We start from the raw sequence: 25,826 nt of genomic DNA, 5'->3' as shown, positions 1-25,826 counted from the left end.
TGCCACTAAAATGACTCAAATAGCACAGCAGATCAATGTGATAACACATTCAGTCCAACTGAAAGCCAATCAAATGTGACAGGATGTGCGGCTTTCAAATAAATTCCTCGAGCAAACAAATACCAACACACACTACAATGCCATTACACAAGTAAAGGACAGTTTAAATATTTTTTTGACAGGACAGCTTGTTCAACTTCGTCATTTTCTGTCAAAAACACACCCACCACCACCCGTTATCCATAGCAGATCCTTTGTCTATTTACAGATGGGAGGATAATCTACTTCTAATATACTTTTTTTCAGGCACACAAACAGTCATGAATTAGTGGCATCAGTAAATGTTCCACGCTGTATTTTAGGAAGTTTCCAAAAGGAGTGTAGAGGGCAAAAAACAAACAGCCACTGTTGGCTTACGGCCATTAAAATTATAAAAGACAGTATTTCGCTTTGGTGCTGGAAAGGACGCTTTCAAGAAGAATCTCAGAACTGGCAAATGGCTGTGCTTTTGTTAATGAGCATTTGACCAAAAAGAACCATCTGACTACTCATATGATAGTCTCCAAAACACCTCTAACCCCCGAAGCAGATAATGCTAAATTCAAGAGTTATCATTTAGGCACAAGTGTCCACAGCAACTGCCTCTCTACAGCTACTACACATGTTGAGGACATTTTGCCTCTCCAAAAAAGGACCTTGTGGGCCATTGAGAGATCTTCATGAACCTACAAAGATGCTCATACAGGACTCTGCTGTCTATTACTAGTGTATCATGATAAAGGGTAGTTAATTAATTCCGTTTGGTGAGAAATATAATATCATATCATATGTGTGTGTGTCCATATGTCTCTATTTAAGTAACATAAGCAAGCAAGATCTCAACAAGTAAACTGTCTCGTATGGGGCTGTAGCACCTTTATATCTCTCAGAGAAAACAAAGTGTCTCCTGACTTTATGTCCTTGGGAGATAAAGCAGGACAAAGATGCTTTGTGCTGAATTATGAGAGGATAGTGTGGGACTTCTGCTAACAAGCATGCAGTTCATACAGCACAGCGCAGCCTCTGGATATATTTAGGTTAAGTGCATACTATGTTTGTCACTAGAGAGACAAAACAGAATGAACATGCTCTCACATGTACAGTATTTAAAAACAGAAAAAAAGAAATGGTGTCCACAAAAGCCTTATTTAAGGCTGGGTTACATAGACAGCTCTTATAGGCTTGCACTCAAGGTGTTCTCACACACGTATAAATATATGTGGTCAAACAGCAACGTGTCTTAAATAAGTGAATTGTGACAAGGTGGTCATGACATTGACTCTGATGTAATGTGTTATACAGTATAGGTGACAGTTTGAATCTAAATATTTTTTCTGCACATGGCTTGTCCTGCCATACACATTTGTGTACAAGGGGACCTGTAATTGAAAAATCTGATTAAACCACCAACATTATTTCCTCATTTGTGAACGTGATTGTGATCAGCCTCAGAACCTCTCTGCCATGTGTTTCCCCAGCAGCTGCACGAGGGTGCACGAGCCAGTGCCGAGGTGGTCCAGCACAGAGCTGAACTTTTTCAAAAATGCACGAGGGTGTTTTAAGCAGTTCAGCACAACCCTGCACTTTTTGTTGCCTGGTCTGTGCTTCAAGGATCAGCAAGCTAGCCTCTCTCCCGAGCTCACTACTTGTCTTTTAAAAGGGTTCACCAGTCCACCAAAATGACGTGCTGCTGGTTAACAATGCAGAAGCTCAGGAAATGGTGAAAATGGACCTTGCAAAAGGTTTTATGACGTAACATACTTCTTCAGCCTGTAGCTACGGCAACAACAATACACATGCCATAGGGCTGAAATAAAAGTGAGTCATTACTCAGGTAAACTAACAATACCTTCAACATGCTGTGTCTTCAACTACAGATTGTGCTCATTATGTGAACAAGATATAAAATCCAGATGACTTAATACTAAATATTCTGGGCTTAATTTGAGCCGTATGGATGTTAGCACTTTTTAGTGTATTTATAGTGTGGCAAGAGGTTGGGCTGTAAATACAGATTATATATGTCTCGTCAGCTCATTTGACACATGACCCATCTAAAAGTGTAATGCTGACACACTGAAACAGATGACCACGAGTGCCCTATACACTTTCACCAAGTGTTACCACCTCTGGTCCAGAGGTCTGCAGCCTAGCTAAGCAATAAAACACAGATATAATGACTTAGACATGCTGCAGCGCAGTCTGAAATCAACAAAAGTTGGCACAGAGGTAAGGTTTGCTGTTAATCTAATGGGGAGGGGTGCAATCTAACCACATTAGGAAACTTTATCCATAAAATACTCTGATGCAAGATGAACATGTTAAGCAAGCCAACTACAGAATTTCACAAGAAATGAGAGAAAGGCCAAAAAAGATTTCTCCTCGTGTATCATTTCAATGGCATTCTAGTAAAGACAAACTCAACAAGACTAGATTTAATCTAGAAATTTGAGCTGATTATAATGTTTCTATAGTACACAATATACTCACAAAAATCACTTGCACAATGGCCTTATATACACTCACTACAGCCTCAACAAAAGGAGCAGCAAACCCCACTAACTATAACCAGACCAGAACTACCCATCCAAACTCAAAGTCTTCAAGCAGTTCCCAGCAAGAAGTATTTAATCACAAAAACCAGTGAGACTCGAAAGCACCTGCTATGCAGCCACACCCTGTAAACCACCGACATAAACCTGTTCATATAGCTCTAACCACTTCCACATGAAAGTCACTTCTACTTAGATTCGCTAACCCATGGGATAAACTTGCCAGGGAGAAGATACCCCAAAGAAGGGCTGAACTAAAGGCCAAGAAGTTATTTCTAACCCACCAAATTGAACTACAGCTGAGCATGAGACTGATAAAAGCTCTCTCACCCTCAAATTAACAACTACTGACACAACCAACCAATGTATAATTCTCCCACCAAAACTATGACTACAAAAACCTACCAGTTTTGGCATATATATTTAGTTACCTGAACAAAAAGTTGAGTCAAACTGCCAAATTAGGTTTACACAAAGTCTTCATTACATCAATGGATGAGCCCCCATTTTCAGACAAAAAGAGAGAAAATACACAAGGGTGGAGGTCAAAAGTGAAACAATTTATTAAAAAATGTTACCTGCAAAACAAACTAAAGAGATGTGAACTATCAGTAACATATGCGAGTGCCAGGGTGAATGGAGAACTCATGTTTGAAGATGTTGCATGCTAAAGGAAAAGACAACACAAAGCAGCCAAACTGGGAGGCCACGTGGGAGCTCAGAGAGCTGCGAGAGAGAGAGAGAGAGAGAGAGAGAGAGAGAGAGAGAGAGAGAGAGAGAGCGAGAGAGAGAGAGAGGCAGACCGAATTGCCCAGCTTTGTAGGCTTGCGAGCTCATCAGCCCAGGTGAGCCTGCAGCTCAGCAACGACCTGCACTACCAGCCCACTACCTGCAAGGGGAGGAGAAAACACAAGCAGGCAAAGCAGAGACGCAGGAGGGGTCTCACACTAAACAGGCCCCTGGAAAATAGGAGAGCGCAGACCTCTGCCAAAACCAAATGCCCTGTCTCGCAATGTTAACAAAAGTGAAAAATTATTTGGGTGCAATATGTTTCGAATCCACTCCAAAATTTGAAGGTTTCTTCCTTGGCCTATGCTGCACCCTTCCACCAAGTTTCATGAAAATCAAGCCAGTAGTTTTTCCATAATCCTGCTGGCAAACAAACCAAACCGGAAACATAACTTCCTTGGCGGAGGTAACAATAAGGTCAGTGATCTATAGAAAGTATCAGCTAACATAGGTCCTTTATAATAGGTGGAGTCATTTTGCAAAACTATACTGACTACATCCACACTGTGAGACACGCACTGCTACACAGTAACATGGAGAAAATTTACTGCCTCACCAACACCAGCCCTAAAAACTGATGACAAGAAGCGAACACATACAAAGCTACAATAATTTATGTAAACTCTGACTTACACCACTGCTTATGAGCTTCATATGAGCCACATTTACCAACACTGAATACATCAGAGTGTTCATTATGTGTTAGTGTAATACTTGCATCAGAAACAGTAAACTGGCGTGTCAAAATTTTAGGCAACATTTTAAAAAAACGACACTCTTTGGTAAATCGCTGCTTTTTAATTTCAGTCTGTGCTTTGTTCTCCGTTGTGTAAAATTCTGTTTTAAATTAGTTTCGCAGGCAGGTTTTTGTTTTGCGCACAACCTTTTCTCATTACGCAGAGCTCAACATTGACTGCAGGGGAAAACTATGTTGCCATGTGGCTGTAGTGTAGTAGTTTATACGTTGTGTACACATTATCACTGATAACCAATCATGCCTTCCTCTGCTGCAAAGACATAGTGTGTCTTTACAGTGATGCCTCCTGGACTGTGTATCGGAGCTATTATTTGCTCTTCTTTAACACACTCTTTTGTACGCTTCCCCCAGCATTATTAAATGTTGGCGTAGTTTAGGTTGTCTGCTGTGATCTGTTATATATACAGAAAGCAGAGTCACTACGGAGTCAACTCACAGCACAAAGCGCAGAGATAACATGACCACCCATCAGCTCCGTTTATGATAATCATCTGGCCTTTTGGCCTCACTAATGCACATGAATTGCTGGTCAGTGTGGTCTCTTTCAGTGTAGCAGAATTATTATCTTTGATGGTAACAATCTATAGCCCATAAGCCCCAGAGTGTAACCTAAGCTCATCAGCTGTTTCTGGTAACATCACTATAAAAAAATCATGCCACATGGCTGTGCTACCCCTAAGTCATTTATAGTGTCATTGTTAGACTGAGCGGAAGAGTAAGGTTTAGATTTTACACTTATCTTTGTGCAACGGGGATTTTTATGTGAAGTTAATCCAATAGAATACCATTAATGACTAGCTCCTGTTACCTGAGTGTGTTTGTCTGTGTGTTGGTGCAGTGACCTGCCCAGGATATTGCACTGCCTTCCGCTAAATGCATGTTGGGATACGTTGCAATGACCCTGAACAGCCTTGGAGTGAGAAAATACTGAGTGAATGATTGAATGTATATTGAGATACGAGCCAACTGCATTCAAAGGCCATAAAAGAACATTTAGTCCAAAATGCATTCATGTCATTTAATCTAGTCATAGAAATTATTTAAAAATAGGCTTAATGTTGGTTTACACAGCTGCTGCTATTTATTTTATTCTAAGAGCCACTGCTGCCACAACTGACAGCTATTACACTGGTGCACTAACCACCTAAATATCTCGTGGAGCCTGACACATGGACTGCATCTGTACTGAAAATGTAATGCAGGTGTTATGAGCTAGACTTGATGTTTCCAGACGGATCTGAATCTCTTTTGTTAAACTTCAAATGAATGATGAAAAAAACAAGCCTGGCAACTTTGATAAAACTGAAAATTTGTTTGCTGCTGAACAGGTTACACGTGCTCTTCTTTCATCACGTGGACCAACTGTCGTAAATCACCCGCAACCGTCCAAGAACAACAAAAACATTCATTTCTTCATAAGAAGCTGTTACTCAAATTAATGATGAGTTACGGCTTCGTGAAGGAGTGCTATTTTGAAACCTGTCTTTATCAAGGTCATTTTCAGGGCAATAAACAATGTAGACAGTATCAGAGCAGATACTCCTTTCATATTCACAATGAAAAATTATTATTCAAAAAGAAAATTCTTCGTTAAAGAATATCTTTCACAAGACAAAATGTCTGACAGTGACTTCATGCAGCTGGATTCAGAAACAAACAAATGATTCAGTCAATAAAATGGAAAATAAAATACAGTTTTCTGTGGAAATACGTCCAGCAATCTTCATTTTGTGATAAAACCCCAACACAAATACTATTGTGTAAATAATTCCTGGTAAGTTTACCCATTGCACAGTGCATACCGATGTACCTCGAGTGAGACTGTGCACAATCTTAACATTTTGGCTGCTGTGAGCGCTGTTTACTGGCACGAGGCTTACAAAGTCTTCCTGAAGCCAAGATAGAAGCTGAAAATGCACAGCACTCATTCTCTATAAAAACAGGTTAAAAAGTTACTGGAGAATCAGTTACTTGTTTTTTTTTAATTTCCTTAAACCCTCTTAAGATACTTTCCCCCTTCAACAAGGCAGTGATCTCACCGTGACTTGTACAAAACCATATGGGTTGCAGGGTGAACTGAGGACACACATGCACCTTGGCAAACATACAACTTCGCTATTAGAATCCAGGATACATTTTTCACATCAGTTGAATGCCTGGGCCTGCGTGTGTGTTTAAAGAGAGGGAATACAAATTAAGTTTAAATGCTTGCTTCTGGCAAAGAAAATGTCTTAATAGGACTCAAACATACATTATTACAACAAGTTGCATAGATCTAAAAACTTCTGTACTTGTTGTAAAATGCCCTCTGGTTTGAAGCTGTTATGTGACATTTGGGTCTTATAGCACTGCTGCTCAAACACATGACTTTTAATGAAAAACTAAAACCAGCACTGCAAATATAAAGAAGCATGAATCAAGAGTCTGTTAGCAATTTTAGAAAAGGTAATGGAAACACATGGTCACACCCACAAGTGGATTGTGTGTACTGTATGTCCTGTGTATGTACAAAACAACATCAGATATTAAAAAAAACAACAACTGATAGTTGGAAAAAAATGAATTTTACATTGTCTTACTGTAAAAATATTTTAAAATTGTATAATAACTAGATTGTACAACAGACTGCTTTATCACCTTTATGTAAAAACATTTAAAAAAGGCACAACAGGTTTATCCTGAGGCAAGTGTGTGTTATATTCTATTATATTTTGGAAATATTTAAAACAATCATAAAACAGTGTTGTTATTCACCCTCGTAAGTATATTAACTATGTTTCATAAGACTTTATAAAGTTTTAAAATCGGACAAAAGCTTCCTGACAACAGCAAGGCACATTCGCAAATACTTATTCAGTCTCAATGTGTGCTTTCATTACGCATTCCTGTGATACTCGCAGGGAGGGGAGATTCCAAAACAAAAGTCCTTTGAAAACTGAAAAACATGCCTTAAAGTTTTTGGTTTGTCGGTTTGCTGCATGCTCTGAAAGTCACTGGGTTTTGAGTGACATTAAGTTTCACAAAAGTCATTTTCATGACTAGTCTTTTCGATTCCTGCTGCCAAGGTACTAAAAGGGGGGAGTATTTTGGAAAATTCCTGCTCAATGAAATGACAAATTGAGCCAGTCTGCACAAATGTGACATACTATAGCTGTCATAAAAGTCTTCCTTAAGCATTACGAATGCATAATGTATAACTGATTTATTCCAAAATGTTTTTATCCTGGCAAAATGATCATCAATAAACAAGACAAAATTTCCCTCCCCTTAAACAAGGCATATTATTTTCCAGCCTTGCCTTATAGCTGGGAGGAAATCACCATAACTCATCGTAACAGCTTCTCTGTGTTGCATAATGCAGCTGAAGGGGAAATTCTCTCCTTAATTACAAAGGCAACTTGTGCGGATTCTCAATAGGTTTTGCAATTGTGTTATTAGTGTTTTTCAAGAATAAAAAAAATAATATCATGTGAAGAGAAGCATGTTATGTGTGAAAAAGGTGCTTTGTGGGTAGAAGGATCCAAGCCAGTTAGCCAGGAGGCAGCTAGCCTGCCAATAATTTGTAGTTTGCAAAAATCCATGCATGCTAACAATCCACCGAGGTAGAGTTAGCTGGTAGTCACTAATTAGATCTTTTACTACGACCAAGAGATGTGAATAAAATTAATAAGTACAACATGTTTAATATAAAATAATTCAAGACTTCTCTGAAGCTTTAGAGGTGCCTGATTTTTGGGGGGGTTGCCATGGTAACTGGGGACTCAAATGCAGTATTAAAGCTGCAGCTGCTGTAAAACATCAGGCAGGGAACTTTAAGCACACTTCCTAAACAAAAACCAAATCTTTAAGCTTAAAATCTATTAAAGTCTGGAAGGCTATTCTGTAGTTAATTATCAGACTTGTCATTTACTTTAAGATGTGCACCTGAAAACAGTCTCAGTCTGGCAATCACATCAAAGATTAGTTTCGCTCCATGGGGGAATATTCTTCTAACGAGAATTATACAGGAACAAAAAAAAAAAAAAAAAAAAAAAAAAGAAGGGAAAAAGGATAAACACTGTCTGAGACAAAAAGGCCAAGCAGTTAACAAGCACTGTGACATTCTGGATGCAATCCACAAAGTGGCTCGTTATATCGATGGATCTCTACTGCATTCCCAAAATGGCTGCCAAATATGTTCAACTGGGGTAGACAAAGTGCCAGGATGGACTCAAGTGCATATTTCTTTTTTACGTCTTTTGTTATACTAGTTAAAATGCCCTACTTAGAGTCATGAATTACAATATTAATTTTACACTGGTGCTGCATGCAAGAATTTATATTTTTTTGTTAGTGTGTTGCCAGTGTGTGCTTACATTTGCAACCAAATGCACACTTTCTGGATTTGAATTATATATTAAAATAAAAAAAAATATACTTAACAATGTTCAGGGCAAAATAAAAAGCACTGCATGATTCAGTGGATTCAGGTAAAATCCACTCATGACCAATATTACATGCTCTCTCCCACCTCTCCCGTCCTTTTCACCACTGCCCAATAAACCACCAACGCCTAAAATTCTTTTCAAGAGCGCTGCATTGAAACAACATAATGAACATATATTTATTGATTTAATTATGTCGGCTATGGGCCACCAGAATTACCTGGTAAAAGCCTGGTGGAGATGACTGCATGGTGTGGGAATAACCAGAAATGTGGCACTGCGGAGGCTTCAGAGAGACGTCTCTATCTTGCCTATTTGGGCAACAGTGCCTTTGCAGCTCTTAAAAAATATTTTGGAATACTGACCTGCCATCTGTGTGCATGTACAGTACAAAATGATTGTTTTTTTGTAATATGTCTCTCCAAAAGAAGCCCTCATTACATTAGTACAGCATGGCTTCCTTGCACGTTTTCATTTGAGTAAACCCAAATAATCAGGTGGGAGAAATGTGCGAAAGAGTGACTAAATCAGCACGAAACATTTCAAAATTGAATGCTACGGACACACACTGTGTGAGTTTGCTGGTCAATAATAAATGGCTGAATGTGAAGAGAGGGTGACAAGCTACAGAGGACGAGTGAAGGATGGTGAAGCCAGAAGAAAATTGGGATTGATTGCTGAGTGTGGATTAACTGAACACCTCTCTCCCCCCCTTGCCTTCATCTGAGGAGGTCTACAGTTTATCTGCTGGGTCTCCTTCATATAATAATGAGTTTCCTTGGTCTGCAGACATGCTCTTAAATATTCATTAGTCATGGGTGGGTTTTAGCCGTGACACAGAAAGCTGGCAAATGGCGATGGCTCAAACACTGTGAATATTAATGTAAATGTGGAATATATACATATAAATACTCATTAGTGACTTAACTGAGATGAAACTGAGCACCTGATACACACTCCCAAGGCACATAATGGCTGTCTCTCTCCCAGCAGCTCCTGTACACCTCTGTGCTGATAAAACGAGAGTTTTTGACATCAAGCTGTGCTGAGAGCTCACTTACACACAAGACAAGCACCCTCCAATTCATCAAACAATAAAATGTCCAAAAATACAGGTATTAAGTTTTATGTGGAGTTTCTTTTCAGATGAAGGGTATTCCATCCAGTGTACTCTTTGTGACAATATAATTCCTACTTTACTCACCCACATGCGGCCTGTCAATCAATATGCTCCAATTCATGGGACAGATTTATAATCATGCCCAGCTGTAATCTTACATCAAAGTGAAATGCTGCATTTCTGCTACACCGGGCTGCGCGCTCAGCTCTGTGTTCTTCCAAATGTGTCCATTCAGAAAACAAACGATCCAGTGTAGCCATCAATTACATAACCAAGCCTATAGGACTGCAGCCCATTTACGTTGTGGAGACATATTCTGAATGAAGGCGGGGAGAGGAAGTGATCACAACAAAAGTGTGAAGGGATAATATGTAGTAAAAAAAATGAGGAGGAAAAAAACTGCACACACACACACACACACACACACACACACACACACACACACAGGTGCACATCCACAGACCGGAGCTGGACGCAGCGCTGCATGCGCTCTCCTTCAGCCTCCCCCTGTGTCAAACCCGGGACCGGCCTTCTTGTGTTGCGTCCTCTCGCGTAAACAGCCTCAATGACCACACCGGAACCAACCTCTGACATTGACTAATGTGTTGACGCAAAGCTCTATACCTGCGCACAACTTCTGGGCTATAGGCGAGCCTGTGCCTATTAATCAGACCCAGACCGTGTTGTATTGTAGAAAGCATCAGTGGCGCTTATAATAGACACAAGAACACGCTGTATTACTCTCTTTATCTGACAAAGCCAAGCGCTTTGGGACAACATCTGTTTGCCACACACACGCACGCTCTCTGTCCCTTTTGCAGTCACACACACACACACACACACACACACACACACACACACACACACACACACAGATACACAGAGGCGCGCACGGATAGATGGAGCCCTAAAGAACAAGACTGACATGTTGCTCCGGCCCAACTCCCCATGGCCCTTTCTGTGAATTTCGGACAGTCGTTGCTCCATTTATTTTTTATTGCGCCAACGCTGAACATATATACATATTTAACTTTATCCAAGAGGTGAAGTGCCTCCATAAAGCCATCTGATAAGCAGGAGCAAAGGGATCACGAGTTGCCCATGAATATTTTGCAACAAAATGTCTCAAAAGGCACGCAGGAAGCGTCTCTTGCAACTTTAATTACACCAGAGCATGGCCCCATATCTAGGCCACCCTTTTGCCAAAACATCCTCACATCGCAAACCCTTTCCCCACAAACTGTGCATGTGAACAAACGCGGATTGCGACAATTAAAAAGATCATTCTCTCTCTCTCTCTCTCTCTTTTTTTTTTTTTTTTGAGAAACATGGCACCAAAAATCCAGACCAGAGTCCCACTGGATCTAGTTGTGATTTATCTCAGAAACTGAACCTGCAGTATTGTTTTACCTTCAGACACAATATTAGCCAGCATTCCCTCCGCCTGCTGAGCATATCTTAATGTAACCCCATCTCATAAATGCCACGCCGTATTGATATTAATTCATAAAAAATGTAGGCTAGACATCTGTCTGAGTGTACGCGCTGTACGAGCCGCTGCTAATATTATGCATTTCCGATATCGAGAGCATCTTTTCGGCAACTTCTGCAAACTGGAATGTATTTTAGAAATAGATTCACAACGAGAGTGCGCGATAGTGTTTAATTGCAATAAAGGAAGCGCGTTTCCTCTGATTCAAATAACTGACCTAAAAGCCAAATGCGCACGTCGGCTGCCACAGTTGTTCCGGGCTCACAGTGTGTAAAATGTGAACAAGCAGCCTGCGAGCATCGCTGAGGCTTTCGCTGATTGAGAGAAACAGACCTGTGAGCACAGTTTGCCCGGAGTATTGTTCTCAAGTGTCCCCTGCCCGGCTCACGGGCAAATACGAAAGTAAAGGGCTAAAGGTAAAGGGGCATGGTGAGAATAATGACAGATGGGGAAACTTGCGTCATGCCAGGGCAGCGCATTTTTGTAGTCGAATATAAATGGACAACAAAACCCCTGGCAGCCAAAAACTGAGTCCCCTAACATGCGGGACTCGTTTCATTTCATTTCGTACGCTGGCGTCACATTTATTGGATGTCTGAGATCCTGCAAAGAATGAAGTTTCCGATAATGTAGAGCTTAATATTTGCCTGGTAAAGCCAGCCACAACTACATGGAAGTCAGTGGTTTTTCATGCACATCACCCGAAAGTCAACGAGCATGTTTTAATCTCTTCTACGGGAAATTCCTCTAATTTCCCCCCTCTGTAATAATAGCGTTATAGATATTGTAAAGACCCATCCCTTTTCCTACTTTTCTCAATTTCTTACCTGCACTTCGAAGCTCGTTCAAAAAGTGGCGACAGCGTTTCCACGGCTCCCCCTGTTTTCCCCCGACGAAGCGCGTATAGTTTTTTTTTAATATGTTCCTTTACTTTGTTTCATTTCTCACTTCCATCTTCTTTTCATCTCATCAATAAACACACGCTGCAGCCTACCTTCATAGAGCAGCTCGGTTCAAGTGTGCCCTCCCATTTTTTAACTATACATCGAGTACTTTGAGGGTGGTGGAGGAGGAGGAGGAGGAGGAGGGAGGGGTGGAGGGGGGGCAGCCAGGCAGGCACGCCTTTTCACTTAAAGCTGCTATTGGAAGAACAGTGCACTGTCTTGGGTTGGATCGCAAATCCGTCAACATTATTGCGCCCCAATCGCAGGAAGCACAGTGGGACGGTGAAACCGGCTCCATTATGGCTCTCTGGAAGTGGTGGGAGTTATAGTAATAGTAGTTGTAGTAGTAGTGTTCCTCCTACTCGAGGTGTTTTGTAAGTTTGCTCCTGCCTGAGAAGCAACACAGCAATTTTTTTTTATAAATGGAGCTCATGGTGCGTAATGAAACCTGTGAAGGATGAGGTTTAAACAGGTTCGCAGTGATGTTGCACTCCAGAGAGAGTCTCCACTGTGCCCATAAACCCCACCGCTTTTAGCTCATATATATGCCCCTTTTTATACTGTGCGGGCTCCTACGCTTGCTGTTCAAAATATCAGCGATCACAATTGTGAATGAACTCAAATCTATCCCCAGTCTGGATCAAAAGAACAGGGGAATTGTCAGTTATGTGTCCATCATGCGTCTGAACTTTGCATTGGACGCCGCCTCTGCCAGTACAGCGAGCCAGCTGCGCCGCGGCCTCTCATTGGCCGGCGGCGCCGTCAATCACCGCCGCCACCAACAAGCTAGATTGTCTGCCGTGTCTTCTACTTTCTACGCATTTCTATTTTCTCATTTATTTATTTTTTAACGTCCCGAGCTGACCTCGAGTTTGCGAGCAGGAAAAAAAATTCGTGTCGGTTCAGCCGGCCAATCAGATTTAGTAGAGCGATTGCTTTTCTCCCTTGTTGTTGTTGATTTTTTTTGTCATTATCCAACGCCTTGAGATATATTCTGGTTGGCACAGAATAAAGCAGTAGCCTAATGGGTCATGTGGGATCCCCCCCGCACCCACCGCCTTACTGCCCCCTCCCTGTCTAGACAGTGACAGGTGTGCGTGTGTGCGCACACGCGTGTCTGTAGTTCAGATCAGAATAATGAACCACGCTGAGGGCCTAATGTCTAATAGATACTTTCAATATATTATTCATGTGTGTGTTTCTGGTATACAGGGTGGAGGATGTTCAGTGTAAGCTGCTCTGCATCTTGAAAGAGAGGTTTTTACTGACAAAGAGGTCAACTAAGGTTACGCTCGACCAGCAAGCCTGATAAAGCGTCCTGCCTCCTGAGCTGCAGCGCGTAAAGCCCGTGGAGAAACTCTTATGGAGGAGAAAAAAACTGCACTCTTGAACTTTGCTTTCAAAGCCCCTCCAGCTGTACAGGGGAGACAGGGGTGTCGCTTCAGACAATCGCCATCTCTCAAGCTGGGTAGGCTCCATACGGATATTGTTGTGTGAGCACCGTGGTGAGCACCCAGGGCACTCAGTTGACTGTGCGCGCCATCTGCAGGACTGTGATGTGGATTAATACCGCGGGTTCAACGGAGGACACCCTTCCGTCACTGCTTTGACCTACATTAACCAGGAACACCGTAGGAACACCAGCACCGGCCTTAATGCGCTGCTTTGCAATCCGACAACGAGGCGCGTTGCAAAAAATGCTTTTAATATTCATTAAAAATCACAATTGTGTCTTTTTTGGGATCATAAACTGAGCGGCAGATCAGTGTGGTGCACGCCTTCCCGGAACAGTGTTTTAGATATTCCGCTTGATTAACATGGCTCAACCGGCAGCACGTGCAGGGAGGATTCAACGCAGAGTACATTTTGTTTTAGAGGAGGCACTAAGTGCTGTGCATGTGTGACTGGACATGGCCTTTATGGCACAGTATTGTTGCCACCATGAGTAAAAAAAATGTAGGCCTAATCTAAAATATGCTTAGATTATTTATAATTATTTATTTATTTATTTTGGCACAAATACAAAAACAGGATATTCACTGAATGGAGGACTGACAGTCATTTTGCAGATCTTGTCACTACATGTGCTTTACTAAAAAAAAAATACTGCAATAAAATAAACATAAGATACAAATTTAATTACATTTATACACCCCTTTTTGTACTTTATTAGTAGTAATAACAAATAAAATAAAAATATGGAATAACAACACAAAAAAATATGTTACGAAAATAAAATATACTTCTTATTTTTTATATTAATTTGTTAAGCTTCTCAGGTTGCTTCCACATTGTAGAGCATCTATGACAAGATTTTAAAAAAGGAGGAAATAAAAATAATAATAAAAATTGGGAGGGAAAAGTCACCTTTAGTTGGCGAGTCCTTCCCTGAGGGTTATGAACAGCCTGGAAGTGTGACACAATTTCTCATTTTTAAGATGATAATATTTGCAGTGTTTCCAAATTAGTAAACAAAATAGGCTGCAAAACACTATGTTTTTTGTCTTTTAAATTAAAGACAAAAAGATCTTAGCAGCACAACAGTTAAGGAGTTACTAAAGTATGAATCAGACCTGAAAACAGGTTTGAAACAGCCAGGACCAAGAGATAATCACGTTCTCACCTGTAAACCTAGGCGGTGATCTTCCTTTAACACAACAGTTTTTTGAATTTGTAATCCACAAATGTTTTCAGTTTAGGAAAGAAAACTAAATTATATGATACTTAAAATGTCTATAAATGTCTGTAAAATAATTCTTTTTAGAAATCCGAAGGCAGCTTCTACTTTGTGTCTTTTGGTCTGGACAAAATTCCAAAATGCTTCTTGAATTTACAAAGCATTCATGTTGATCGTCAAGTCTGACCACTGCTACAACAGACACAGACTGCGAGGTAAATACATGTGTAGAGCTCCCACTGGTCTTCATTCAGTGCTGATGAATTACTCATTAATTTCCCCACTGATAGATACAAAAGTAAAAATTCATACAACAAAGAGCTGCATAGTCTGGAGACAAAAACAGACACAATTTTTGATTTAATTCTGATTCGATTAAAAACCTTGACATTACCTTTCGCAGCCTGCAAGATTACACTTCATAAAAGAGACTCTTAAACATTTGTGTGTGTGTGTGTGTGTGTGTGTGTGTGTGTGTGTGTGTGATTAATATTTAACATGAAAACTGAATTCCTGCCACAGCTAAAATGTTCTCTGTGGTAAAACAGGAACAGACTGTAATTTCACATTGGCAGGTCAAGTCATGTCTCACTCAGCTTTAAATGTAACCAACAGAGGGCAGCAATATGATTTCTCTTTATGGACATTTATTATTTATTTATGTTTATCATTTCATTCATTCATTCTGCTTCTATGCTGTCCTCCTCTATTCAAACACAGTGTGTGCCTTAGATTTTCTTTCACTCGCAAATGGTCTCTAGTGGTCCAGAAGTGTGTAGTATTTCATAGTAATGCTACAATAGATGATAATATTGGTGTTCAAACTGGCTGCTTTGGGCAAATCTATCCACACACACACACACACACACACACACACACACACACACACACACACACAAAGGTTTTACTCAGATGGAAGTTTGCATGCTACCTTTTAGCGCTACAAGAGAGACAATGCAATTTATTACCCTCAACATGGAGATACATCATTATAGCTTCTGTATTAGCTAAAATATTATTGCATAAGTCCACTCATAGGTCTTGTCCTTGTGTATCTTGTTCTGTTTTAATATATTCCACTAAGTGAATGGCCCATGGGCTATTCATTTTGCAGACGGTCTAGACAACTCATTACTGGTTGGATGGCAACTGACAACGTGCAAACTGGATTAGGGCGAGTGGAATTAGTTTTCATTCAATTTGCAGTTGCAATTAAAATGTTATTTCTGTCCAAAATGTACCTTTCTAAGCCTGCTTTGTTTCAAACCCACCTAGCAGAAATCTGTTAATGCGTGCACAAGGAAAAAGGGCTTTTCTCAGGATTGCTGCAGTTATTCCTTGTCATTGTTACTTAAATATTTGAATGTCCTCAAGGTGTTGCACACTGAACAGTTTGCAGGCTTTAAAGAGTTGCACTCCAGAAAAGGTTTTGTCTCTGTTAGATGTACTTATTTGCGAGCACTAAAATTACTACAAGCTTTTGTGTGTATAGTCCACTAGTTCACTGAGGTGGCTTTGTATTTGGTCACGTTTGATTTTTTTTATTAAATTCCATTTTTCCATTTTAGTTTAATTAGGAAAATGCAATATCATAGAATACATAAACCCCTTTTCCATTTTTTATACACATGTACATGCACACAGAAGTAGCTGCGGGCTGAAAATCAGTCCTCAGGAAAATTTTCAGTCCTACATTTTCACTTCCAGGAGTATACACCCATGCATGCTCTTCCTCTTGTACAGGTTTAACGCATCTATACACATACATACCTATTTGCATGTGCATATCCACATGTATACAGCCCACAAACCTGTGTGCCCTTCACACACCCTGTAAAATACTTAACTACATATATTAGAACGAAGGAAGCTCACATTTCTTCTATTCCCAGAAAAGAAAAAGAAACGTTTGTAGACTCACACAACGTCTGCTAGTAATCGGGTTATAAATTCGATCTATTCATTCCAGATTTGACAGATATTGTTCTTTGGGATCCTGTGGTAAGATCTAAGATACAGGTGTGGCAGCTTGGTATCCTTCTCTGTGTCACGAACACTTTGCCTAAACAGGCCTTCATCCTTGTTAAACCAGTCTGCCAGAATGTGCCAGACTCCACCAGCATCTTACCAAAACACCTTCTCATTGTTCTGTGTTATCTCACAACAATTAAAAGTCGGTTTGTTTTCATTTTACTGTGTGACTTGTAAGCCAGATGGAGCCACAGCCCATATGTGAATTCCAGTGTGCCATCAGCGCATGAATCAACCGAGATACGCCTTGATACCCGTTGATTGATGGTCTGTAACTTAATCAAAATGATGGCTTAAAATGATTCAGGAAGGTAAACATACATGGGTGCATGTCATTATATTATTTACTGCTCCTAGTGACTGCTGCTATCTGATAGAGGGCTACTTCATTCACACCCTTATGTAATGTAGTGAAGCAGAGCATATATAAAGTTATATTTTACACACGCTGAGGTGGTCTGGCAGGTGGCCAGCAGCTTCAACAGTGCCATCTTTCTACTTCCCCATACTTGAAATTTCAGGTTTTCAGTTATAAAAAAAACCCAGCAGCAAACACAAGATCCTTGTCTTGTCCCTTGTATCGTTTTATGTTTCTGAGAGATAAAATAAATGGCCATTAAAATTAAAGTCGCTAACATTTTGGAACATTTTGTAAATGCACAGTAAGTTTGCAATGCAGAAAGCTGCTCGCCTCTCATCTTCAAAACTGGCTGCAGGCAGATAGTTGACAAGTACAGACAATAACATTGCTTTGTAGGCTATTCGTCTCGCAATGCCTCTTTTTTTCTGGTTATTTGGTCTTTGGTCTTAATTTGTCAATTATTGGGCCTAAAATAACTTTTTTTGGTGGCTGTGCAGTATGTCAGTGACAACATTAGTATTACATGTTCCACTGAAATTCACAAGAAGTGATCACAGACGAGCCAGACGTGACAGAAAACAGGCCTCTTCACGCACTGACAAATGTGTTTTTGTTCCTTTTGGGCTGGGACTCCTCTCTGTTTCCACCAAGCCGTTATTAGACTCTACAGAAACTGTAAAACTGTACTTATTTTATCCAGGTCGTGTTTCATGTGTGAGGTGAGACTGTAGCTCTTGCGCTTTACAGAATAGCACCAACTGTTCTGTGAGTCATGCACCATCTGAGGTTAAGGATTTTAGAGAAAGAGAAAGAAGAAAATCATTTGCTTGTTTGTCAGGTTTAACTCATCGCAAGTTTGATTTAGTTTCACACTGGAGTGCTGCTTGTGCTTCAACCTTCTGACAGAACAAGTAAAGCCAGGAATCATTTATGTACTTACAACACACAGCCAGGGTACTGTACTACGCAGCGCTGTACGACAAGACGTAGACATTTGGATAGAAATTAAGCGATAACTCATTCAGTAAAGCAAATTAAACAGCAGTTTTCAAAATGAGCAATGCTTGGAGGGTATAACTCCTTAAACTTACAGATACATGTATCTGTAGTTACACAAAAAAGCAGTTCTTAACATATATCTGAATCATATGTACTCAAAACTGTGACTGAATTGCAGTGACATCTTGAGATTGAACCTACAACAGTCTCACAGAAGGACGGCAATGACCAGGAGAGTTCAACCAAACTGTTGTACTTGTCCCTTTTAGAGAGACAATCGAGGTAACATAAATGAGTTATCGCAATGCTGTCTTTTCTGGAACACGGTCCAAGTGGTATAAATGATTAATAGGCTTCTTCACTTGTCTTTCAGCTCACAAGGGCCCCTGTCTGTGTCGGCCTTGTAGCTGAGATATAAGAATAACGTGCCACCCGTCTCCACTTACTCTGCCTCAACTCTTGTGATTCACACTGCATTTCACATGTGTTTGACACGAGCACCAAAACACTGCATCAAAAAGTGATGAGATGGTAATGACTTTTTTTCTATTACGTTGAAAATATCTTCTCTCCCCGGATTTTAATTAATTTAAGTTCATGTAAATTACATTCTGCTGTCTTAAACTGGAGGCACGCTCCCTTTACTCAGATGTACCTGAAACAAAAGAACCTCATGTTTGGTTTTCTTAAAGGAGCAGTTCCTCTCAAATCAAAAATACATTTTCCCCCTCTTACCTGTAGTGCTATTTATTAATCTAGATTGTTTTGGTGTGAGTTGCCGAGTGTTGGAGATATATCGGCCGTAGAGATGTCTGCCTTCTCTGGAATGTAATGGAACTAGATAGCACTTGGCTTGACAACAACGACACCTACAAAAAACTCATTTGAAAAACTCAACAGGCATGTCTCTTCCTACAAATCCAGACCTTGTTGTGAGCAGTTTCATGTTGGAACTACCTTCTTTCTATCAAACTACATCCACCACCCATATCATCATGTTTTTTGGCACTTTGAGCACCACAAGACGAGTGCCATCTAGTTCCATAATATTCAATAGAAGGCAGACATCTACGGCGGATAACAAAGCAACTCACGCCAAAACAATCCAACTGATAAACAGCCCTACAGGTAAGAGGAGCACTTTGACTTTAGGGTGAACTGTCCCTTTAACAGAGGTGAATCATTGTGTTTAATTTGAATTAACTCACACATGTTAACAGCATGTTAACCAATTGTTCCTGTGAATCGAAAAAGCCTGAAGTGCAAAAATCACAAGTGGATGAAGTTACAGTGCATGCAGAGGATTTTCCACAGGAGACACCGTTTGAGTCACCCTTTCCATCAATATGTAAATCATGTCAGTAAGTGGAACGCCATAAGCCCCCCTGACCGTGCCCCCTTAGAGCTTTCATGGATGACCTGATGATGATAAGTGCCTCGGTGCAGGGCTGCAGTCGGCTCCTCCGAAGGCCTTGGGAAGCTCATCAGCTGGACATGGCTGTTCTTCAAGTGAGTAAATTCCAGGTGTTGGCTGGAAAAAGTGTCTGAGCAATTTTGCCTCTCCCTAGGTGGCATGGACATTCATCCTTCAATGACTGCTCTGTCAGAAGCTTGGCCAAGACCTTGAATGACCGCACAGGTGAGTGGCTGGCAGTCGAAGCCGTGGCAGGTGGCAGCAGGCACGAGAAGGAATGTCAGAGCAATTCAAAGCCCAGACTTTGACATCCTCCCATTTGTCCTGCTGTCAACGGCTGGGGGCTTTGAGAGGAAGACTGCTTTCTATTTCTGCACATGGCCGGTCCTACCACAAAACCTGACCGCAATTGTTTTATATGGGCTCAAGTAGAAGGTTAAACTCCCCATTAGCATCTGGAAATTACTCAATGGCCTCATTCATTGAGTACAATGGAGATGCCTCCTGGATGATGGAGTGTACAGCTAAGCAGCACTAGTGCTTACAACAAGCCAGCTCATCTTTCACCACTGTTGTTTTTTAACTTGGTATGCATACATTAACTAGCCTAGGTGTCATTAATGTGTTAAAGGTATTAATCTTTGTGTCGTTTAAGGCAGTAAGTGTATTGTTAGACACGCCCTCCTTCACCTCTGTTGTAACAGTTCAAACCTGGATCCTCGTCAGTCATTTTAAGAGCTGACTACCTTGAAATGGCACCTATAGCCTGCGGCTGAGAACACTGGCATCTGAGACGCCTCAGCAGGTGTTGAACAAGCAAAGAGCTCACAGACACGTTGCACTTAAAAAAGACAATACTGACTGTTTTTAAACATGTCTTCTCCGCAGATTCACTGTTCTTTCTTTGTTAGCGAGTTTCTTTCAGTTGCTTTCAACTTATTATGAGTTCCAGACTCTTTAGCCACAAGCCTTGTTTTAATAGGCACATACTGCTTGTCTGACATACAACAGCACGAAACAGTGAGCACCTCCCAAAACCCCCTTAACTTTGCTGAAAAGACAAACCCACATTTTATTTATTGATTGCTTTATGCACACAGGGTCACAGACTGACAATGTACCCACAACATGGTGCAAATAGACCTTTTTCACTTACAGACATTTTACCTTGTCACGTGGTAAAAGCACAGGTGCTACCAACAACAGGAAATATGGATCTGTGCTATTCACTTGTCCCAGTAAGACTTGACAGAGACACAATGAGCCAGCATGCACAATACCAGGACCCTGAAACTGCTGGAATTCAGCCATCATCGACTGAATTATTCACACCTGTGTTTTTCCTGCTCTGACATATCAAAATGTCCCGTCAGGACTACGCCTCTTTGATATTCTAATTTACCACGATGTGATGCCGCAGACACACTTATAGTAATGTTTGTCCTACGCGTAGTGTTGTCTTGTCAACATCAGCAATAGTACAAGTTTGACATTAAAAATAATGTGACAATTAAGTCATTGGTTTTGGAATATGGAAAATTCAGATCAGTTTCTTGTAGTACAGATTTTGACCAGGAGATGGCAGTCAACTCCATATAATATAGACACCAGACTTCCTTTTTACATCAACCACAGCACAATAATGGGTCACATTTTTAAGGCTCTTTTTTTCACTGTCAGTTTGAGGTTGTAGGTTGAGAAGTTTCACAATAAGGAATATGTTTTCTAAGTACAAACATCATACGTTAATGTTGAAGCGGTGCCCTTTCCTCTATTTATTCATTGTATGTGGCAATTAATGATGCTATTATTGTCTGGAGGCTGTTTACATGGTTGTACATTGGCACATTTGCACTATTTGTTTTTATGATTTTGTTTTTGATCGTATACTTGGCTTTTACTGAGCCTCTTATTGTTGTTGTAATGGAGTTATGTACTGCACTTCCCTTTAATGACTTTGCCTGGTTGTTGATGAAGTATTGTGTACATTGTGTTTATGTCTTTGTCAGCAAACACATGGTGTATGACTTTGTGGTGGCAAACCAGTTTTCCCTTTGAGGATTAATAAAGCCTGTCCTATCATTTCCTATATTATTTTGTGAATAAAAACTTTAATCACAGATTTTATTCGAATTAATTAAAAGGCAGTTCAAATGAATGAAGAATTTTAAACACTAATGCTTTCATCTCATCCAATCAAGCAGCACAAGAGTGAACAGTATATATAATTCAGATTTCAAATCTATCTGAATAGCAGACTTGTTTTTTAAATGGTGTAAAAGAAAATCTATTTGTCCCACTCATGGTCATACTGAGCATTGATTAAAACATTTTTTGCAAAGAAACTGAAAAAATCTTTTGTGTGATACATGAACGTTATGTAGCGAAACAATGTGCACATGCACATTGTTAAAATTTACAATTTAACATTTTCTTCAGCCTATATATATGTTAAAATACCATTACCTGAAGCGAATGTTGGGATTTACACCTCTTAAAGCAAATGGGCAGAGTAGCATTTTATCTTTGGCTGAGAAGATGAGAAAGGCACACTGCCACGTGGCGTGTGGTTGGCTAGGTGAAGATTGTTAGCCCACAGTTGGCAGCCTTGAAAGAGGCGGCTGCCTTCCAGTCAACACTCAGGGAGTAAAAGGCCTCTTTAGCTGGCACATGTCCTCAGGAAACAATTGGAATTACTTATGTGTTATAGTATTAATCCAATATGTGACCTACTTTAAAATCTATCTATCTATCTATCTATCTATCTAATCATCCATCCATCCATCCCACCTGTGTGGGCGTAATTAAAGCTTTCCACCAGCACACCTTTCCACACCAATTTAAATGCTTCAGCACTTGCACAAGGTTAGATAATCCCATTCAGATTCCCGCTGCCAAATGTACTGTATTCTTCAGATTAACATGCAAACATTAAAGGCTTTAGAATCGGAAAAAAAACACCCCAACTCCTACCACCAGCTCTTTGACTTACATGCCAGGAGGATGAATGTGAGCTATATCATTACATGCTGCAGTGGACAAGTGAATGTATTAACAGACTTGGAATTCCCCAGCTGCTTATTAATTAGCAAGCTGTGGGTTGGTGGGAATAATCAGCAGGGATAGGTTCCTGCAAGATAGTGCGCTATAGGCTGGTGATAGTCGGGTAAGTACGTTGTTGTGTGTCTGGTGTTGCTTTATCGCTGTGCCAAATGCCATTTCACCAGGCCGTCAGCATGCACTGACAAGTGGAAGTGAGGTGGCTAATCACACAGTGAGCAGTAGAGAGGCAGTTAAAATATGCTGTCTGTTTACTGAGCTGTCTTATCTGGCTGTAAATGGTGAATACATGCAAAACTGTGTTTGTCCTTTTTTGTTGTTTGTATTTGATGGATTTGACACCCAGACGAAATCAGCAAGGATCTTGAAACTTAAATGATCCTTTGAGTGATTTTCAGCATGTATTAGTCATGGCGCTGGCATTTGTATAACACCCACAACACTTTTACAGTGTTCTCTGTGGCAGCCTGGTTTACTTCCACCGCCCGCTGACGTATCAAGGACCACAGGGAGGGTTTGAGTTTCATTTTCTCTCCGCCTGGTGGTATCACAGCGCAGTCTGACTTCAGAGCAGCATCTCTGACGGCCACTTCAACTTCTCCCTTTATTGGAAGACACTATGGAATGTTATCCATTGTATAACATGTTGTCAAAGTCAAAGTGGCAGCTGAGGAAACGCAAAAAAGAGGACATGAGCCTCAGGCTGCCACTCATGCCCACCTGGCAGCAGAGGCAGTGCTAGGCTAGCCACGATGATGAAGAGTTATTCTTTAGTCAGAGTCTAACCAATTCGACAAGATGATGATGAAGTGGCTTTTCACGATCACAGTTCCACATGTGATTGGATGATCGGGTTCACACGCACATCATTGTCGCTTTGTGAGAAGTATATGTGTCCTGCATGATGTTAACAGCTCTCTTTTTTTATTAGTACCAAAAAAGGCTTTCAAAAGAATTGGATTATTCACAACTGACTCATTACTGATGTGCTAAGCATGCTGGGACATGTATGCACTGTGAGACAGCCTCCGTGAGCTGGAGAGCAACCATTTCTCTGTCAGTCTGAGGTAGTTACACAGTACCTCTACAGACTGCCAAGACCAATGACACATATGGTACACTGTTGACATTATTGGCAGCAATATTTTCCTTTAACCATCAACTTTAAAGGCTCTGAAAACTCATTTTTTTCAATAAGCATTTTACTTTGAGAAACGGGGACCTACATGAACATTTTCTGCCAAAGTTAGCCAACAGTTTTATTTCAGGTAAGACATTTCTATATTGGTGTTTTTGTCTGCATACTTATCTTTGTTGTACTTAGGCTTAGTTGGACAGTGGTGATATGACAAATCTCTACGCACCAATTAGGATTTAGCAACATATGAATAAAAATGTGATGAAAGTTGAGGGGTTGTCTGCTGATGTCGCAAGGCCACCACAAGTCAAGGCTGATCACCACACCCACACAGTTCTGTTGAATGCAGTGATGTTGGCAGGTATGCATCCCACATTCCCGACACATTAAAACCTGAAAGGAATGAGTAAACTCACTATCGACGCGCCCCGGTGATGCACCCAATTATCTCCACTGATAATATTACTTCATTAAAAAAACAGTTGAAGACAAAGAAACAGTGGTGTTGAGTGACTTTACTCATTTTGAAATTATTTCTCATGTCACAGAAACCAGTGAGAGTGAAACTTGTGTTCTGGATGTTATTATCATACTGTCTGTGATGTGTCAGTGTTATTGTGCCGGTGCCCTGCACAGATCCGACACTCATCCCCTGCTTTCTGAAGCTCTGTGTTGCCTGGTAAAGGCGGCAGTGTCGGCGACACGGTGCAGAGGTCCCTGGGGACCACCAGTAAAGATATCCTTACATTTTAAGGTTAATGAAAATGTACCTAAATGTATGAATTTGTATGATATATTACTACAGATGTACCAGTAATCTTACATCCCAACATCTGCTATCTGCACGTTGTGATGATGTGATTCTGCTACTGATCACTGCTGTATGACCCAATGATGCTTTACTGACCAGGGGGGAAAAAAGATTCACCTGTGGCCGCCATTTTCTTAGCATCTTCACATATATCTCGCACAAGACGACAAGATCCCATTTTGTTCATAGCAAAGAAAGAGAATATTTCTCTTGGTGTATGGTGTATCGTCTCAGTGAGTGAAAGGAAAACATACAACTTTTTCTCAAGAGAAGAGAATACACATACTTCACAAAATCTTAAACTTATTTAAGTTTGTATTGTGACGCTCCTCCCACTGTCTTGGAAGATGTTCCAGCTGACCTCATCAGGTACTTGGCTGACATGGAAGGGTTGTTGCCTTGATTAGGCTCACCCGGGCCCTCCAGACTATAAAAGCTGCCTTGTGTTTTCACTTGCTCTCTCCCTTCCTACAGCAGACGTCCACCCTGCATCACTGCTTTTGGGTTTTGCACCTTTAACACCTTTGACACACATCCATGCGTTGCTTTCCTTACTGACTTTGCTGACTTACATACGCCATTGTTTATTTAAGTTAGTCCTAGTTTCCTTGTTTCCTTTTGTGCGGACTTCCTGCTTTTCACATTCATTGAGCCAGTGTCTGACAGTATGATTATTACAAATCGTAATCATATATCACATTTGATTTACTTTTTCCTGGGCAGATGATTTTGATGCTCGCTATACTTCACTCTGGATGTGACATTTGTATAATGTTTTGTTCATAAACCATATCTGAAGATACATTTACAGGCTATGGTTTTGTAAATAAAGTTGTCAGATTTAGGATTTTGTTTAATGTTCAGATACTTTTATAACATACATGAATATAACAGCAATACAGCATAAAATGTGAGTTAAACACTTCAATTTGTCAAAACACACAAATTTTTATTGGGGACCCACTATATGACTTTGAAAACCTATCAACATCACTGTGAATGAGATTTGTTTTTAATGGTGTTAAACTTGTAATTAATACCCCATTTTCACTGGCCACCATGCTGCTTTGTACTGTTTACTAACTCTGTTCCCACACGTTCATGATGATAAACCTGACACGCAAGTCAAAATACAGAAAGGCAACTCATCCACTGGCAGTGAGAAAGGAGTCAACTGCCTTTTTTAGTGGATTCTCACATAGAAAACCCACATGCACA

At 40.5% G+C, this 25,826-nt stretch overlaps 1 protein-coding gene across 1 annotated transcript in view; it reads right to left on the bottom strand.

Annotated features, from left to right (window-relative positions):
• Positions 1-12,226, bottom strand: part of zbtb20 (zinc finger and BTB domain containing 20) — a 33,403-nt gene extending 21,177 nt beyond the window's left edge. The window contains exon 1 of the mRNA XM_049593009.1: positions 12,001-12,226. The gene's annotated coding sequence lies outside the window, so the exon portion shown is untranslated. The remainder of the gene's footprint in view (positions 1-12,000) is intronic.
• Positions 12,227-25,826: the final 13,600 nt, after the last annotated feature.

The sequence above is a fragment of the Epinephelus fuscoguttatus genome, linkage group LG12 (genome assembly GCF_011397635.1).
Source record: "Epinephelus fuscoguttatus linkage group LG12, E.fuscoguttatus.final_Chr_v1".
Lineage (NCBI taxonomy): Eukaryota > Metazoa > Chordata > Actinopteri > Perciformes > Serranidae > Epinephelus > Epinephelus fuscoguttatus.
The sequence above is the reverse complement of the archived record's forward strand: the minus strand, read 5'-3'. Positions and strand labels throughout refer to the sequence as shown.